Source organism: Vicugna pacos, chromosome 23 (genome assembly GCF_048564905.1).
Source record: "Vicugna pacos chromosome 23, VicPac4, whole genome shotgun sequence".
NCBI classification, from domain to species: Eukaryota; Metazoa; Chordata; class Mammalia; order Artiodactyla; family Camelidae; genus Vicugna; species Vicugna pacos.
In genome coordinates, this window is record NC_133009.1 from 19947772 (window position 1) to 19966395 (window position 18624).

The window sequence follows — 18624 nt, forward strand, 5'->3', positions numbered from 1 at the left end:
GTAATTTTGGAGCAGCAGTTCATGTATACAGATGTGTTTAAAGCCTACTTCAGAATGCTATAATTATCATCAAAAAGACAGATTCCATTAAATATCTGTTATGCTTTAATATCTGTATTCCCAGACAGATTTGAACAAATGTTGAAAGTCTTGGGTTTCTTAACCCTGTACTTTTAACATTATTTCTTTAAAAGACTAGGACTTAGGATCTTCAGAATTTGGAAAGCCATCTGATCAGAGGTTTTTGGAGCAGTTAATGATACAATCTGGCTGTTCCTGTCATTTTGCTTTTTCAACCACAATTCTATCTCCAGCCTCTACCAGATACATAACACACTTAAGAGTCGGAGAAAGCTATCTTCCTTATAAACACAAATCAGTAAAGAGTGAGTGCATCTCTAATCACAGCAAACAATAACCATCATTTCTTAAATGTTAAAAACTAGGTGATGTGTGGTATAGGTGCACTGCAGATATTATTCTATTAATGCTTTATGAATACATTAATGAACTCCTGAAAAGTGGTCTTATTATCTTCACTTTACAAGTGATTAAAAACTGAGGTTCTGAGAAGTCAAGGACACTGCCTGAGATCACCCAGCTAGTAAGTGGAGGAATTCGGATTTGAAGAATTTGGTTGGCCTGGCTCCAAAGCCCTTGTTCTCTCCAGTACATCACACTAGCTTAGAGAATGCCGCTTCTTCTTTGTGTAGACTGTTTCAAAATTGATTTTCCATTTACAGGGATATGGAGTGTCCTTCTGGAAGGAGGTGATGACTATCACCTTGAGATTGGCTTGACCCCTGGGACATGAGTCAGCCCACGGCAGGATTTGTGCTACAGGCCACATGAATCAGTCACATGTGTGGGCAGGTCATTTACTTCAGTGATATTTCTTCTCTCCCAGAAAATCATAAGAGTGGATTAGAAAACTTTTATACTCCTTGTAATTCTAAAATTCTTTATGTCTCCAGGCCATGACTGCTTTACCTCCTACAATGACGAGGACAGACAGGCTTGTGCTCAGAAGGGCCTGCACTGTTTCAGTTCCCTGAGCGTGCCAGCCCGCCTCAGGCAGGAGAGGACGCACCCTCCCCCTCCTCCAGGTACCTCGACTGCCGTCTGATGGATGGATGAGGCAGTGTCCACACACAGTCACACTTACATGGGTCTTTACGATGCTCTCTGGGAGGGTGTGCCCTCTCAGTTCCCTCCTTGATGAGGAACCTAACACCTGCAGCCCGATTCAAGCCTGAGTGACGGAGGGGCGCTGTCTAGGAAGAGATGTTTGGATTCAGGTCTAGGGAACCACACCCTTGTCAGGGTACCCTGACAGAGAACATTTTCAGTCCTCTGACACGAATGAGAAACTCACCCAGTGGCAGGAATCAAAAAGTGAGAGGTGCTCGCCCAAGGGGGCGGGTGAGAGAGAAGCACGACCTCATCTGTCAGGATATCATGAGCATCTCTTCTTCTTTTGCGGTATGAATTACTGTGAGTGAGTGAACCTCACTGGATGCGCAAGCCAGAGTCTGATGTTCGCACCAGCGGAGATGCAGCCTGGGCCCGGGAGGAAGACGCAGGCACCAAGGGGCGGTGATGGGTATGGGACTGTCGCTCTCATTTGAAAAGGTCTTTGGATAGAATTTACAAGGGTCAGCACACAGCCTGAGAGGTGAGCCTCCCTCCCCCAGGTGCAAGCTCAGCAGCTGGCCTCACGATAAGACTAAATGACTCCAAGCCTGGAGTGAGGGAGGTGGCCCAGGCAGTCGAATCACACCTAAGAGTGGGCAAGAAAGGAAGCCATGCCCTAGCCTAAGCGTATCTGGAAGCCATACGTGAACAGTCATTGTCTGAAAATAGATAACCAACACAGATTTAGAAGGCCAAGCCCCAGTCTAACTAATCTGCTCAACTTTACAGCAAGGAGATGGCCCCGCACATCAAGGAGTTGGTTGTGGTTTCTAGAAGCTCCACAGAAGGCCTCCAGATAAGACCAGAAGCTGGGGAAAGGCTCTGGAAGCCACAGAGCAGAGGTGGGCCTAGGGGAGGAGTTGTCCTCCTGAGAAAGGCACAATTTAGAGTTTTGAGGTCATTGGAATATTAGTCCCTAAATTGCTCTTTCATGTGGGTCACCTCATGGGGTCTTGTCTATGCAGAGATGAGTCACTGGTAGGAAATGAGTAAAATACTAATTGTAGTTGCTTTGAGGTGATGGGGTTGTTTGCAAGTTTCCTTATTGGTTCACCTTCTACATTTTTAAAAAATAACAACACATATCTTATACTCAGGAAAAAAAAGGGGGTGGGGGGATAAATACCACAGTCCAGGTGCTGTCCTTACATCCTGTGGGAGCTACAAAAAGGAACCCAAGGTGATGCCAGCGCACCTGCCGTCCAGCAAATGAGGAAAGCACGACTTCTATGTGAACTATTAAATATGGCTTGAACTGCAGTTCCAAGGGAAAGCTCTCAAAGTTCTAGTATCCTCCTGCTTTGAATGGAAATGATTTAACAGTATCATTTATAGCCATGACCAATTATCGGAGCCACAGTCTTCACAGAAGTGTTAGAAAATTAAGGTGGAAGAATGTGTGCGGCAACAGCAAATGGAAGGCCAGCTACAGCTCAGCTTCTTAAAAGAAGATCCCTTCTCCCTTGATCTTCTCATTTAATTGGGGGCAAAAAGAGAAGCCCATTGTCCTACCACGGATTTGTTTCCAAGCCTTGTCCTTCCAGTACTGCACGCTTGCAGCCCCAGGACCTGGGATATGGCCGCTGCTGCAGAGTTTTATTCAACGATGGGTCTGACCTGCTGGGCTGTGTGACCGGCATCGCTGAGGAGCCGTCCTTCCTAAAGGGTTTGGGGTCACCGAGCTTGTTCGGGCTCTGCAAGGAGCCCTGATGTGGAAGACTGTGGGACTGTCCCCCTGACAGAACTTGGGAATTCCCAGCAGGGATGTATTCCTCTGCTTCTAGATTCTCAGGAATGACCTTCTCCTGTGGATTCCATCACACATACGCTCTCTTCAAGGTCCCCAAGAACATCCTCCTCACAAAAGGGCCTTTGGTTAGTGCTTGAGAAGAAGGGTAGACTAAGTTCATAGGGGTCATCTGAGTGGACAAGGCCAGAGCATGACAATGGTCTTGATCCCTACTCTGCATCCCCAGGTACCACCTCCAAGGAAGATGATTTTTAGGCAAGCCAGGCAGCTACTGCTACCAAATAGGGCATCTTCAGTGTAAGAAACAGAAGACACTCATATCCGTGACCCCCACAAGGCCCCAAGGCCTCCTTCCCAGACACGCAGGGATGAACTCCGTGTGCGGCTAAGAATTCCCACTGACCTTCCAGGTGTTGAGGTTCTGCTCTGGGATACACTCCGGCCTTCCCTCTAAAGTTATAAATAGATTCAAAACTTAACGGAAATCTGGGACCCAGTGTTGCTTCTTATCCACAACTACAAGAAGCCAAACATCCCAACCAGAAGAAAACAGGAACATACATAGGAAGCTGTCGTTGACTAACGGGACATCATGGTAGCAGAGCCAGGGGAGCCACTGGTTAACTCAGTGTGAAGATTTCTGTCTCCCACCCAGGGGTGCACGCGGACCTTGCACCTGTGCTCCCTTTCTCCCTGTCACCCAGCCCCAGCAGGGCACTGTAATTTTTCTTGAAGAGTAGCTTCTGAGTAGCTGGGGAGCTAATTATACCCGGATCCCAGACCAACCGAGGAGGTTTTAGAGGGCTGGGGCCTGGGGAAGCTGCGTGCTTAACTCCTGAGTGACCCTGATGTATATTAGAACTTGAGCACCACACCCAAGGAGATGCTCAGATCCTGCTGCCAGCAGCAACCTGATGGATGGTGGCAAAAGCCACAGTGTCCCCTCTGTGTGCGTCCTCTACGTGGTTGCTGTCCTGCTTGACAGCATGAGAACACCCTTCACAGGTAAGGATGGTGACAGAAGATCACGTCTCTAGCACTTTACAGCCTACAGAGTTTTCCAAAGACAGTGTCTCACCACATCAAGCCCTCTGAGGTAGGAATTAGAATCCATATTTTCATAAACTCAGAAATTATGTGTCCTGAAAATACTGCACAGACAGCCTGCTGGTAAATAGCTGAGTTGACCCCTTGGACTTGGGTTTGTTATTCCAAACGCTATGATCCAACCATTCATTAGAGCTGCCCTCCAAGTGCCTGCCCAACGTTGGCTACCTTCTCTGGGCGAGCGGGCAAGGTGCAGCCCACGATTCTTTCAAAAGAGCCACACACCTCTGCGGAAGAAGATGGGCCAGGGTACCTCCAAGGGATTTCAGTCAAAGCCTTGGGGTGCTAGGGAGGACTGAGCATGTCCAGTGAAGTTCACAGGGGACAGAGCGACAGACCTGGGGCCTCCTTCCTACAGTCAGCCTCTCCTAACTATGCCAAGCAATCAAGGGCTTCTTCAGATGGGTTACAAATGAGCATCTAGTCTGAAAAGAAAATCAAGTCTGTTTCTGGGCAGATGGCAGAGAGTGTTCCTCAGGGGCACAGCACTGTCACTCCACCAAGACAGACAGTGGGGGCAAGGTCACTCTAGCTGTGATCGGGCTCAGCTAAGCAGGGTTCTCAGACACATCTCAGAATGGCGAGACTGAAGCAATGCAGTTTTCAGCTGAGCCACTGCAAGGTCAGACATAACCCAACCCAATACGACCTCTACCATGAGAGGTCCTCTGCATCAGTGTAGAAAAAGCCACAGCCAGATGCCGCCAGCTGCCGCCTCGGTCCCTGGGGCTCAGCCATTTCACCGCGGACACCGTATGCTTGCGGCATCCTTTCCCCAGCAGAGGATGAGACTGGGCAATTGTTCTCTCCAGCCATCCTGCTGGCCTCCCGTCCACTGTCGCCACGGCTCCTCCAGTGTGGCCCCTCCACCTGCCCGCTTTGTACTTGGTCTCTGGACCACTTCTAACTCTCCAATCAAAAGACATCTTTGCACATGTGGCATAAGGCCTATTTTTAAAAAAATCTTCCAATGAAAGACTGTCCTCAAATCTACCAGAACAGGGCGGAAGTGAGTGTTTAATAAACAGACTGTACAAGGATAAAGACTTGCCCTGTTCCCTTCCCACAGTCCAGGGCGGGAGCTGTAAAGTGCTCAGATGCTGTCAGAGCAAAGGGGTTTTCATCCTCTGCCTCCCTAATTATTCCGTTCTCTGTCTGCTGCCACCTACAGGCACGCGGGCCCTGATGAGGGAGCGCTCAGTCCTCTGGAGCAAGGCTGTGCTGAATCAGGGAAGTGAAATACAGAGTGACGAGGCTTTGGCTCTAGAAGAAGGGGCTGGATAGGACGGGGACATGGGAAAGGCAGTTAGAGGACCTGGCAAATAGAGTCATATCTTCTTTCTTTCCCATCTTCTTCAGGACGGCTTTAAACCCATTTTTTCTCTCTTCCTCCCTCTCTGCCCCCTCCCTAAGCTCTTACGTGCTTGTGCTCTCCCTTCACACACACACACACACACACACACACACACACACACACTTCTGTTTCCAAGGGTGTAGCATCTGTGCTTGGAGAAGCACACCTTAAAAAGGCAGTGAAGTCAAGGGAGATAAAAGCAAGTGTCCTTTTTAAAACTCAAACATCCAAACTCGCCATTGCACAGTATTAGCACTTCCTGGGCCAAATGCTTTGTCCAGGCAAAGCTCCCACCCATGTGAGCTGTCTCAGTGGGACTGATCCGATTCAGCCATATGGACAGTTTTCATAGATGTCCATTCAAGAAGCTCTCACTGCTCCCATGTCTGCATTATCGACTCTCTCTCATCTTTTTCTCCCCCAAGTCGTTCACTGAGGCTGTTCAGAGAAGCCATAAGCAGGATTTCTGCTCTCCTTTTCCACTGAGGGAGGACGGGCAAAGTAGCAAGGATACCAGGTGAGGAAAGAAAACTGGCGGGGCACCTGTTCCGGGGGCGGCAAAGCTCCCAGGGTCCGCTCCTCCAGCGGACTGCGCGGGGAGGAGGGCTGCGCGCGGGAGCCCTGCGGGCCTGGCCCCGCCCAAAACACCGCAGGACCAGCGCTTCGGCTCAGGGACCCAAAGGCCCGGGTCTCGTCTCCTGTCACCGCAGCCTCCTCTCCTGTCCGTGATACCCGCTGTGGTCGCAGCCAGCTCATGAGGAGCGTCTGAAGGGAGCGGGGCCCGGGGCCGTTCAGCAGCGCTCCCAGAAGCAGGTGAGGAGAGTCAGGCCTGCGCGGCCTTGGCACGGAGCCGGCCACCGGGCTACCCTGCCCTTCACACAGCCGGTGGGCGATTCCAGCATCAGTCACCGGTCAGGCAAGGGGCCTGAAAGAGGAGACTTTTCACAGCAGAGTATCTCTTCCCTGCGCGCACCAGGAAAGGGGCGCTGCGTAAATGAACTGGGAGAGGAAGGGATGACAGAACCAACAAAAGGAAGACCCTTTCTCCCCAGCCAGCTGAGCACTCACTGAGTAATGTTTGAAAATGAAGACCTGCCGAGTGATCAGCAGGGATCTGGCACTCGGGGAGGACCCCAGACACAGGAGAAAGCAGCTCTGCCATCAGACAGACATTAAAGGAAGACATTCTACCCTGTCTCCTGGCAGCCTGCCAGCACTTCCCAGCCATCACCCTCGGGAAGTTCCTCCATGTCTCCATTTTCTCCCAGACCCAGAGCTCGCAGCCGCAGCTCCCAGCAACCTCCTCTAGAAGGCTTCACACCTTCAGCCTGCGGTCCAAGGACTCCTCCAGTTGCTCCTGCCTCTCCCAGTCCCAGATCTACAAGGACATTTGCCCCCTGGTAAGTCACTGGTATGAGATTTCTAAGTGGCTGTAGTAGTAGTCTGCTGGGAATGCTACATCAAAATACTATAAACTGGGGCTTAAACGACAGACGGTTATTTCTCACAGTTCTGGAAGCTGGGAAGTACACATTCAAGATGCCAACCGATGCAGTTTCTGATGAGACTCCTCCTCCTGGCTTGCAGACAGCCCTCTTCTTACTGAGTCCTCACAGACCAAAGAGAAAGAAAGCCAGCTGCCTGGTCTCGTCTTATAACCCCGTCACGAGGAACTCACTCGCACGGCGTCATCAAATCTAATGCTTCCAGGGGTCTCATGTCCAGACATCGTCGCATTGGGGGGTTAGGGCCTCAACACATAAAATCTGGGGGGATGCAGACATTCAGTCTGTAACAGTGGCCCCTTCATCTAGTCTGCTCCCCTGTCTCCAGAATGTCTCTGCGTCATAATTGTGTCCTAAGGCTCCAAGTGGGCAAACACAAGAAAAGAGGGGTTAAATCCTATATTCAGTCATTTTAGGGAAACATGAAAGTATTACTTTTTTTAATTGAAAAAAGTTTTTGCAGGGGGAGATAATTAGGTTTACTTAATTTTTTTTTTAATGGAGTTACTGAGGATTGAACCAAGGACCTCGTGCATACTAGACATGCACTCTTCCACTGAGCTATACCCTCTCTATTGAAAGTACTACTTTTTAATTTCTACAGGGAGAAAGAGATGAAAAGGAATATTGAACAGAAAGAAATAAAGAATAGTGTAAATTCCTAGTTCTTATACAGATATTAAAGAGCTGAAAGACAAGATAGTCTCTTGCTGTCCTTCCTCTGCCCTCTCCCACCCCAACACTGTTTGCTTTTAAGGAAGGCCAGGGAGAATGCAATTCTCTCTAGGGTAAAGTGTGAAAATCTACAGAGGGGCATTAGCATGTTATGACCTCAGATTTTTTAATAAATTAACTTTATTAAAGGATCGCTGGTTCTGTAGTACCCTGAAAATGAAATTATACCTTCTAGGAGACATATATTCACCTCATTTGCAGGTTTGCTACACTGTTACAGCTCCCCACATCTCTCTTCCCACTGAAGTCATACATCTGTGACGCCTTTCATAGTTTATAAAATACTTGACTACATTTTTTTTTAAAAAATGCCTATCCTTATAATAAACCTGGGGGATTCTATAATGGAGGCATTATTTATTCAACCAATAATTTTTTTGAGAGCCTACTGTGTGCTGGGCACTATTCTAGTCCCAAGGAATACAGGATTAAACAAAGCAGAGGAAGTTCTTGCTCTCTTGGAGTTTATATTCCAGTTAGCTCCCCTTTCATGGATGAGGAGTTGAGTCTTAGTGGTTAAGTGATTTGCCCATGATTCCCTGGTTAATAAGCAAGAGGGCTGGAGCCTGGATCAGGGCATAAGATGCCAGCTTTAGCTCTTCCAGCTCCCAAATTCTCCTGCTTTATGTGAAAAGGTGTTTGTTTTCTCTAAAGTCAAGAGCTTCTGTGTTCTCCTGACACCTGTCCATCAACTGGGATACAGCTGCGCAGCGTAGCAGAATGTACAATCCAGAATGACTATCCGGAAAAGGCTTCTGTTTTTCTCCCTCAAAAGATGATACATGACAACTGGATATCCACATGAGGTAGGGTTGGACCCCTACACCTCATTCCATATACAAAAATTAAAGTGGATCAAAGACATAAAATGGATCTAAACATAAGAGCTAAAACTATCAACCTATTAGAAGAAAACACAGGCATAAATCTTCATGGCTTTGTATTAGGCAATGTACCCTTAGATATGACACCAAAAGCACAAGCAATAAAAGAAAATACAAGTAAGCTGAGTATCACTAAAATTAAAACTTTTGTGCTTTAAAAAGAGTGAAAAGATAACCTATAGAATGTGACAAAATATAAGCAAGTCATATATGTGGTAAATAGCTTGTCTCTAGAATATATAAAGAACTACTACAATTCAACAATGTAAAGACAAATAACGCAGTTAAAATATGGGCAAAGGATATGAATAGATATTTCTCTGAAGAGGAAACACTACTGGTCAATAGGTAAATTGAAGCCACAGTGAGGTAGCAATGCACACCCACTAGGATGGCTGGAATAAGAAGACAGACAATAGCAAGTGGTGGCAAGGATATGGAGAAACGGGAACCCTCATATGTTACTGGTGAGACTGAAAAATTATGCACCCACTTTGAAAACTAGTTTGGCAGTTCCTCAAAATGTTAAACACACAGTAATCATATGATCTAGCAATATCACTCTTAGGTATATGCCAGAGAGAAATGAAAAAATATGTCCATACAAAAATTTGTGCACAAATGTTCACAGCAGTATTATTCTTAACAGCCAGAAAGTAGAAAGAGCCCAAATGTCCATCAACTGAGAAATGGACAAATAAAATTTGGTATAGCCATAAAATGGAATATTATTTGTCAGTAAAAAGAAACAGAGTACTCATACATGCTACAATATGGGGGAACCTTGAAAATATGCTAAGTGAAAGAAGCCAGTCAGAAAAGGACACATATCGTATGGTCCCATTTACATAAAATGTCCAGAATAGGTAAATAAAGAGAGAGACAGGCAGCAGATTACTCGCTGCCTAGGGATCGCTGTGGGGATAGTGGTGGGACTGCAATGAAAATGTTCTAAAATTGCATAAAAAAGGTAGTTGTACTCTATAATTCATAAATATACTGAAAGCCATTGAGGTGTATGCTTTAAATGGGTGAACTGTATACTATGTGAATTACATCTCAGTTTTATTAACTATTTAAAAAAGAAAAGATGACGCACAACCTAGTATGAAGACAGACTGAAAGCCGGTGAAAAGTGACCCCAAGAGCCACGTGTGTAAGTGAGCCGGCAACCAGCCCGGACACCATCTTGCCTTTTAATTTCTGTAAACCTATACAGAATGATCCTCTGGGGAACTTTCTGGACCAAAAAATTTGTGACAGAGTGTTGTCAGAAAATACTGCCCAGACCACCATAGAAGGTGGAAAGCTTAGAGATGACTGATTTTCCTTGCAAAACCTAGCCACTGATCAAGTTTACAGCTTACTCCGGTGGTAGAAGCTGTATGCAGATTCACAGAACTTTCATTTGAGACCACCAGTACTTGTCTTTCATCTAGAAGAGACAGATTTCTTTCTTCTTCTTCTCCAAACATCACCCCTCAACCTCACAGGGCCTGTACTGAGTGTCAGAATTGGTATTTAGAGTAAGACCTAGCTTCTTGGTGGGTGGCCTCGCAGCACAGGTCCCCGCCCCACTTCCCTCTTCACATCACAAGGGTTGGCCTGGCTTCTCTCACCACAAACAGCAGTATCAACAACTGCATCCAAATCCCCCCACTTCTTAACCAAACTGGAGCTAATTCCAAGTAAACAGTACTTGAACTTCAGAAGTCTGTGTCCACACGTTTGTGTGAATGACACACTTCTTAATATTTTAGCCAGGGCCCACCCTCAGTTATTGTTTTCCTGTAATGACAGTTCCCTACCTTACTGAGGGTAATAAACGCTTGTCCTTCACAACAGAGCTACACATAGGACCTCAAATGATGAACTGGCTAAAATACAACTGCTCTGTACACAGCAGTGGAACTCTGGCCATGACGTACACAAATGAACTAAGTGTCTTTCTTCATCTTCACTAGTGGGAAGGAGCTTGCATTTAGCTAAGACATCGATCTGATACGTACTCTCCATCCATGGCTATTTTGGGGCAAATCACACACCTCAGTAACTTTCTTCTTTTTTTTTTTTTTTTTTTTTTGCCCCTGGAGGGGCCGACTGAGCCATTAACAACTCGAGGTTTCCGTCAGCTGGAAAGCTACCTGTCCCTCAGCCACCTTACAACATCACTCATGCAAAGGGTGCCAAAGCCTGGACCGAGTTCAACAGAGGATTTTTCATTTGGTCAAAGTTGTTTTCAGAGTTTTCTTGTTTTCCAGTGATTGAAGGTCAAGTCTGGAGCAGGGGACTAGATTAATAACGCCCTCATGAGGGGATCTGCCATAGTGACACTTTAACCCTTTGCTCACCAGAGAAGAGAAAACTGCCAAGCAAGGTTCTGTGGGCAATAACCTTCAAACGGGCCCTCAGTAAACTGATGCTGATTCTGGAGAAGGCCAAGGTTTACAAACGTGTGTGTGTCAGGATGGAGGAGAATCCTGGCTCACGGGGAGAGAGTTTTGAAATGGAAACCTTGCCAGACATCACCAGGCCAGTGTTACAAGCAGCAGTTTGCCTCGTCCCACAGTGACAGGTGTGTTTCCTGCACTCACTGCCTTTCCTGGGGGAGGGAGGGAAGATCTTGTCAACTTTGTGTTCCTCCATGCTTTCTAGCCTTATTTTGTAAGGAATCAACAGGTCTGGGCTGTCCTTACCACGTTCAAAGAATCTGAAAAGGATCTTTATCTCTCATTTGACTTAATGCCTGGCTCAATCATTGGTCAAGAGGTTAGGTCTCACTTTTTAGGGCTCATTTAGATGTAGAGTACCCCTGGGTTCAGAAATTCTCAATAGATCAGTGTGTAGCACAGTCATTTCCAAACATAACAGTCTTAATAGCCTTTAGGTGGAGAATTCATCCTGTACAAATGGACAGGGAGTGAACAGGGCAGAGCAGTCACCCAAGTGTGCTCCATGGAACCCCAGGGTTCCCTGGGGCAGTTAAGTTTGAAAAAATGTATTTCATCTCTGCTTTATTCTGGGATTCTAAGACATCATCTATTGTAAGCGCCCCAATGATTTAACAGCAGTTTTTTTGAGGGATGGGGAGAAACACCTGATTACAAGTACATACTTTTGTTTTTAAATTATAAGAGCCTACATTTGCACAGACAGGTACTTAAAACTTCCTTCTTCTGTACCTCAGTTAACAGCTTGTATCTAATTGTTCTCTGCCTTCACATTCTAAAGGTTTCCTGAGTCACTTAGGACCTTTGGAAGCTATCTTAAATTTAATAGTCATGAGTTCTCTTTATAAACTTTCCATGGTCTTGATCTCTTTTGCACCTTTAGGATAAACAACATAACTTTGAGTCCCATGTAGGAATATTCATTTCATGTGCCTTTTCTTTTCGATAAGTTTATAGTTTAATCTTTCCCTTAACTAATAACATGTCATTAGAAGGTATCAACTTTGCTGAAGCATCAGCCGGAAGCTTAAGGCCATAATGAAGGAATCATCATTTTAAGATTTGTCACACTCTCTTTTCATATTGAGGCTTGTATGATCCATTCCTGAAATCTGGCAATTTCTATCACCTCTAACTACACTGCTTGGAATGAAAGTTGGCCTTTACAATGCTACTTCGTAACAGCTTTTTCTTTTTAAAAACACACTTTGTTTTGAGATGATTTTAGATTTACAGAACAAGTTGCCAGCTAGTAGAGTTCCCATAAATCCTTCTCCAGGTTCACTTGCTGTTAAGATCTTACATTACCAAGGAACATCTGTCAAAACTAAGAGACCAGTGTTGGTATTCTACTATTAATTAAGCTCCAGACTTTATTTTGATTTTGCTAGTGTTTCCACCAACGTCCTCTCTCTGTTCTGGAATCCATTTCAGGGACAACATTACATTCGGTTGTCTTGTCTCCCCAGTCTCTTCCGGCAGTTTCTCAATCCTTCCCTGATGGTCTTGAAGAGCACTGGCCATGTGTTCTGTACAATGTACCCCAATCTGGGTTTTTCTCGAGGCTAAATAGGGGTTATAGCTTTTGTACAAAATATTGGAGGGGGCATGATAGGCACATAGCATCACTGATGATGCTCACCTGACTACCACTTGGTTAAGGTGTTGTTGGCTAGGCTTTTCCCACTGAAATTAACCATCTTTTCTTTTGTTCTTTCTTTTTGTTCTTTACATAACAATCTTTTAAAAGGCATTTTAAGAGTCAGTGAAAGGATCAAAGTTAAAAAAACTTTTTTAATTGAAGTATAGTCAGTTATAATGTGTCAGTTTCTGGCACACAGCACCATGTCCCAGTCATGCATATACATACATATATTCATTTTCACATTCTTTTTCATTAAAGGTTATTACAAGATATTGAATATAGTTCCCTGTGCTGTATACAAAAGAAATCTAGTTTTCTTTAAATCTATTTTTATATATAGTGGCTAACATTTGAAAATCTCATATTCCCAAATTTATCCCTTCCCACCTTCTTTCCCTGGGTAACCATAAAGTCATTTACTATGTCTGCAAGTCTGTTTCTGTTTTGTAGATGAGTTCATTAGTGTCCTCTTTTTTTAGACTCCATATATGAGTGATAGCATATAGTATTTTTCTTTCTCTGTCTGGCTTACTTCACTTAAAATGATGATCTCTAGGGTCCATCCATGTTGCTGCAAATGGCATTATTTTATTCTTTTTTATGGCTGAGTAGTATTCTATTGTAATAAATATATCACAACTTCTTTATCCAGTCATCTGGACATTTAGCTTGCTTCCATGTCTTGGCTATTGTATATAGTGCCACTATGAACATTGGGGTTCATGTATCTTTTCGAATTAGACTTCCCTCCAAATATATATGCAGGAGTGGGATTGCTGGATCATAGGGTAAGTCTATTTTCAGTTTTTTGAGGAATCTCCATTCTGTTTTCCATAATTTAGCTGCACCAAACTACATTCCCACCAGAAGTGTAGGAGGGTTCCCTTTTCTCCACAGACTCTCCAACATTTATCGTTTGTAGACTTTTGAAGGATGGCCATCCTGAGGTGATAACCTCATTGTAGCTTTGATTTGCATTTCTCTGATAATTAGTGATATTGAGCATTTTTTCATGTGCCTGTTGGCCATTTTGTATGCCTTCATTGGAGAATTGCTTGTTTAGGTCTTCTGCCCATTTTTGGATTAAGTTTTTGTTGTTGTTGTTGTTGTTGTTATTAAGTTGTATGAGCTATTTATTTATTCTGGAAATTAAACCTTTGTCAGTCACATCATTTGCAAATATTTTCTCTGATTCTGTAGGCTATCATTTTGTTTTGCTTATGATTTCCTTTGCTGTGCAAAAGTTTACAAGTTTAATTAAGTCTCATTTGTTAATTTTTGCTTTTATTTCTATTGCCTGGGTAGACTGCCCTAGGAGAACATTGCTGAGATTTATGTCAGAGAATGTCTTGTCTATGTTTTCTCTAGGAGGTTTATCGTGTCCTGTCTTATGTTTAAGTCTTTTAAGCCATTTAAAAGAATTTAGCAAGGTAGCAGGATACAAGATTAATGTAACAGAAATCAGCTGCAATTCTTTACACTAAAAATGAAATAGCAGGAAAAGAAAGTAAAGAAATAATCCCTTTTAAAATCACATCCAAAACAATAAAATACTTAGGAATAAATCTGACCAAGAAGGTGAAGGACTTATACATGGAGAACTACAAAACATTGATTAAGGAAATTAAAAAAAGACAAAGAAATGGAAAGATATCCCACACTCTTGAATTAATCAATATAGTTAAAATGGCCATACTGCCCAAGGCAATCTACAGATTTAATGAGATCCCTATCAAATTACCCATGACGTTTTTCACAGAACTAGAACAAATAATCCTAAAATTTATATGGAATCACAAAAGACACAGAATTGCCAAAGCAATACTGAAGAAAAAGAACAAACCTGAAGGAATAACCCTCCCAGACTTCAGATAATACTACAGTAATCAAAACAGTGTGGTACTGGCATAAAAACAGACATATGGCTCAATGGAACAGAATAGAGAGCCCAGAAATAAACCCACAGACCTATGGTAAATTAATCGTCAACAAAAGAGTTAAGAATATACAATAGAGAAAAGACAGTCTCTTCAGCAAGTGGTGTTGGGAAAACTGGACGGCAGCATATAAATCAGTGAAGTTAAAACATTCCCTCACACCATACACAAAATAAACTCAAAATGGCTTAAAGGCCTGAACATAAGATGGGACACAAAGTTAACATTTAATCTAGGTGGGCTATTTTAAGAACTCACTCAAGGGACTGCAAGATGAACAGGCATCTGCAAAGCCTGATGCAGCCCCGGCATTTTGTGCAGTCTCAACACCCCAGCTGGGTGCTGGGCAGGTGGTTCTGGGCGAGGCCGGGAGGAGGTAAGGAAGGGAGGCACTGGGCACACTCCCTCCCCGGTCCTACCTGCAGGACCCCGAGAGTGAGCGCCTGCATGCCTTACCCTGCGCCCAGACCTGCTTCTGACACCGATTCTAAGAGTTAAGCCAAGTTTAGAAACCCTAGAAGGTAAAAAGATGTGCTCTTTGTTTTAGAATGAAGTGTACTGTGGAGGCTGTGGGACGTCCTGCAGTACCTTGTTTAACCCACTGTTTCTCCACTTCATTTGATCACAGAGTTCTTCTTTTCACCTAAGAGCCCTTTCTTCACCTAAACCTATTAATGTTCTTTGGGGAAATGAGAATAGAGCGGAAGGCCACTTGGGTTCTGGACTGTAATCTGCCTCTAGTCCCACGTGCCTGATGTGTCCAAGTTTCGTCATACAGGAAGGCTCTCCAGAGCCTCTGACATCCCAGCAGCATTTCTGCTGTATTTAAATGGATTTCTTTGACCTCTACCTCACCCCAGGCAGCTTGCTTGTGCTTGCACTTCTGTTAGCTGTGGATGGACATGCTGACAGCCCTCTGGGCGTGGCAGACCCCTGTCACTGTGTTGGGGAGTAAAAGCCGCCCAGGTGGGCAGCCAAGCACTGGAACACTGACCCCAGTGAGAACCATCTGAGCCACTCACTGCACCACGGGGAAGGATGGGTCAGGGGCTGCAGCCATGCCCGGCTCTTGCACCCCAGCCCCCACTAACAGCCAGGACCCATACACAGCTTCAACAGACAGGGCTCCTGTTCTCTGATACAGGATCTTCAACATCCTTCGAAGAACACTGGACGAGGGTAAGCTGAACATTTAGGAAGCAAGTGACAGTAGCCAACCTCGTTTCACAGTTTCGAGTAGCCCCGATGGGGCAGTCTTCCACTCAGAAGATCACAGTGACGTACCAGGTGATCACTGGTTCAGCCCACAAGCGGGAGACCAAAGAGGGAGAGGCAATGTCAGGCTCTGTCTTGGCTACTGACAAAGGCTTTTAGGACATGGGGCTGTATTTTTCCCACTAAAAGACAGTAGCATGGGGTGGGCAGGACGCATACTGGCCAACACAGTTGTGGAGGGCCATCTGTCAGATAAATAACTCATTTGGGGAGTCTCTGATGGAAAATTCCACATTATGGGAACAGGAGCCTTTTCAACTATATGAAATGGTGAGCTTGGAGATCAACAAGGGCAGCTATTCACTTTATTTTTAGAAATCTGTCACCTTTTATAAAAAGAAGAGTGGTATGGTAGGAATGGTGTAAGATTTGGAGTTGGATGGTCCAAGATTCAAACTGTCTCCTGGGGCAAGTTTCTTAACTTCTTTGAGCTTCAGTTTTCTCATCAGTGAAAAGGGAAATAATATCACAGGGGTTATTGTAAGGATATCCTATTGACGATGATGTAAGGATCCCATGAGATAATCTGTCTAAAGCGTTTTAGCCAGTGCCTGACACAGAGAAGATGAGTCGTAACCATGGAAAGTCAGTCCTCTTCCCTGGGGCTGTCTTGTAGCTGATGCCATATGGTATGGCCTCATTTCTGCACAAGCTTGATACTCCAATGCCCAGCTTTGAGAAGGTCTCAATGATCTAGAGAGGCAGGGTGCCTTTCAAAGCAGTCTCTGGATTGTACGTCAGTGCCCTGAGGTGAACAACCTGACATCACCCAGAGCTAAGGGGTCTCATTTTCTCTGGACATTATCAGAATGTCTTTCTCCCTCTGTTTCCAGTTGCCTCTCTGCCCACATGTTGTTTGTTAACATTTATAGTGCTCGTGGGCAGGATCAAGAGGGCAGCTAAAACTTGTATTGCCATTGGAGTCATTCCCAGTCTGCTCTGAGAGAGGTGGGCTTTAAGCACAAGTGGGTAGATTAAACGTGCACAGATTTCAATGGTCTGAGATGGTCCAGGGATCACTGCTCTGATAGGTGTCTGGTGACTAGACTGTGATCATCAGAGCTTCAACAATTAAGCTAAAGGCTTTGTTTCCTGTTAAAACACGGGTGTCCTTGGGAAAGCCAGCTTACAGCTGCCAGTCAGGAGACTCCAGTGGGACAGAAGGATCTGAGAGTGGGTTTAGAAAGGGCCATAGGGAGATAAGAGTGGGGCTAGAGGAGCCACCACTGGTGGGAGGCAGGGAAGGGGTACAAGAGGAACAGTGTCGGGTCAGAGGGTGGGGATGCCACAGACCGAGTCTGCTCCACAGACTCGCCCAGCATCAAGGTCAATGAAGCAACTCCTCCATTAACCTTCAGAGAAGCGACAGCCCTCAGTCCCTCGTCTTTCCCATTCTTCTCTCTCCATGATTGCAGTGGTGGGTGGGTTCCTGTTAGACAGGAGAGCTCCCTATTTTCAATGGTTTGGGTCCTCCACATGACATCTAGGAGGCGCCTCTGTAGCACAACCCCTGAGCCCACGTGGTCCGCATCCTTCCTGCCAGACCTTAGCCACCCTGCAGGCTGTGACCCTCACAGGCGTCTCTAAAGCTACTGGGAGAATACCTTTGGCAAAAACCAATTCTGGCCCGTTTGGTTCATTTAAACACTGCTCTGGACAGGGAACAAGGATGACACCATTTGGGTTCTATGTGTACAGAAGCCAGAGACTGAAGAGGTGAGAGGGGTAACGCCAAAGCAATGGCTCCGCCCAGGATGGCCTGGCTTGCGCTGAGCGGAGCAGGGAGGCTGCCTTCCCACGAGGCCGGGTCTGTATCCCTGGCGCTCCCTTCCTCAGCCCCAGGGCTTTCCGCTGCCGCCCGGCCCTCCACCGGCCACACACACACCGCAGCACTCGGGGGCCGGCCACGAGGACTGTTCTTGTCTCACAGGACATCTTGAGAGTGGAGTCTGTGTTTACGTGTGTAATTCCAGGCTCAACCAAAGGCCACGTGAGACGCAAGCGCCTTGAGTGGGTTGGGTTTTACACGTTCTGTCTGTTGCTGAGCACCTTGCTGGGCGTCACGTCTCCAGTCAGAGGACCGGCCTAAACATTTCAAGCTGCTGATGAAGGAAAGTGGCCTCGCTTGTGGCACACATTCGTCGGTTCATGCACGTGCTCTTCTAAGGAAGTGGAACTGGGTGCACTTGCTCGCTCACAGCCGGGGGGGCTGGTACGGTGCTTGAAGGATGTCCCAACTTGGACCCCGGGATGGCTTCAGTGCCTCATTTTGTGTCTTTACGGTCACTAGTGTTGATGAAATCTTGACAAAGCAAAGCCAAAAGGCAAGTGTACCTTGAGAGGAGCCCTGAGAATCAACCTTTAAAGGGGCAGCTTTGCTTCTGATTTGCCAAGGAACTGGGGTGCCAAACAGGAGCCTATTATCCATTTAAACACCCCCCAAGTAATCAGACTCTGTCAGAGGTTGGGGTAATTTTTAAAAATATTTTATAACTTGCAATATGGCACAGTCCCTAACCATTCAGATACGATGCCGGCCATAGCAATGGAACAGATCCTGGAAGTCTTCTGCAGTGTACCCACCCACCCTTTTTGGTTCCTGGATTATAGGAAAGTTCCATGAGAGGAGCCTGTGTAGCTGCACAGTGGGTTTGCAGTGGTGGCTGCTTGCCAACTGGGAAAAAAGTATTCTAATGCCATTATGAGCATAGGTCAGCACCAACAGGTGATTCTCAGACCTGTTGAGGGTTGGGGAGTGAGGGTGTGGGCATGGTGTAACTGTAACTTC

At 45.6% G+C, this 18624-nt stretch overlaps 1 protein-coding gene across 3 annotated transcripts in view; it reads right to left on the reverse strand.

The window, feature by feature from the left end:
* Nucleotides 1–18624, reverse strand: part of SMYD3 (SET and MYND domain containing 3) — a 550148-nt gene that overhangs the window by 54771 nt on the left and 476753 nt on the right. The gene's annotated exons all lie outside the window — the stretch shown is intronic.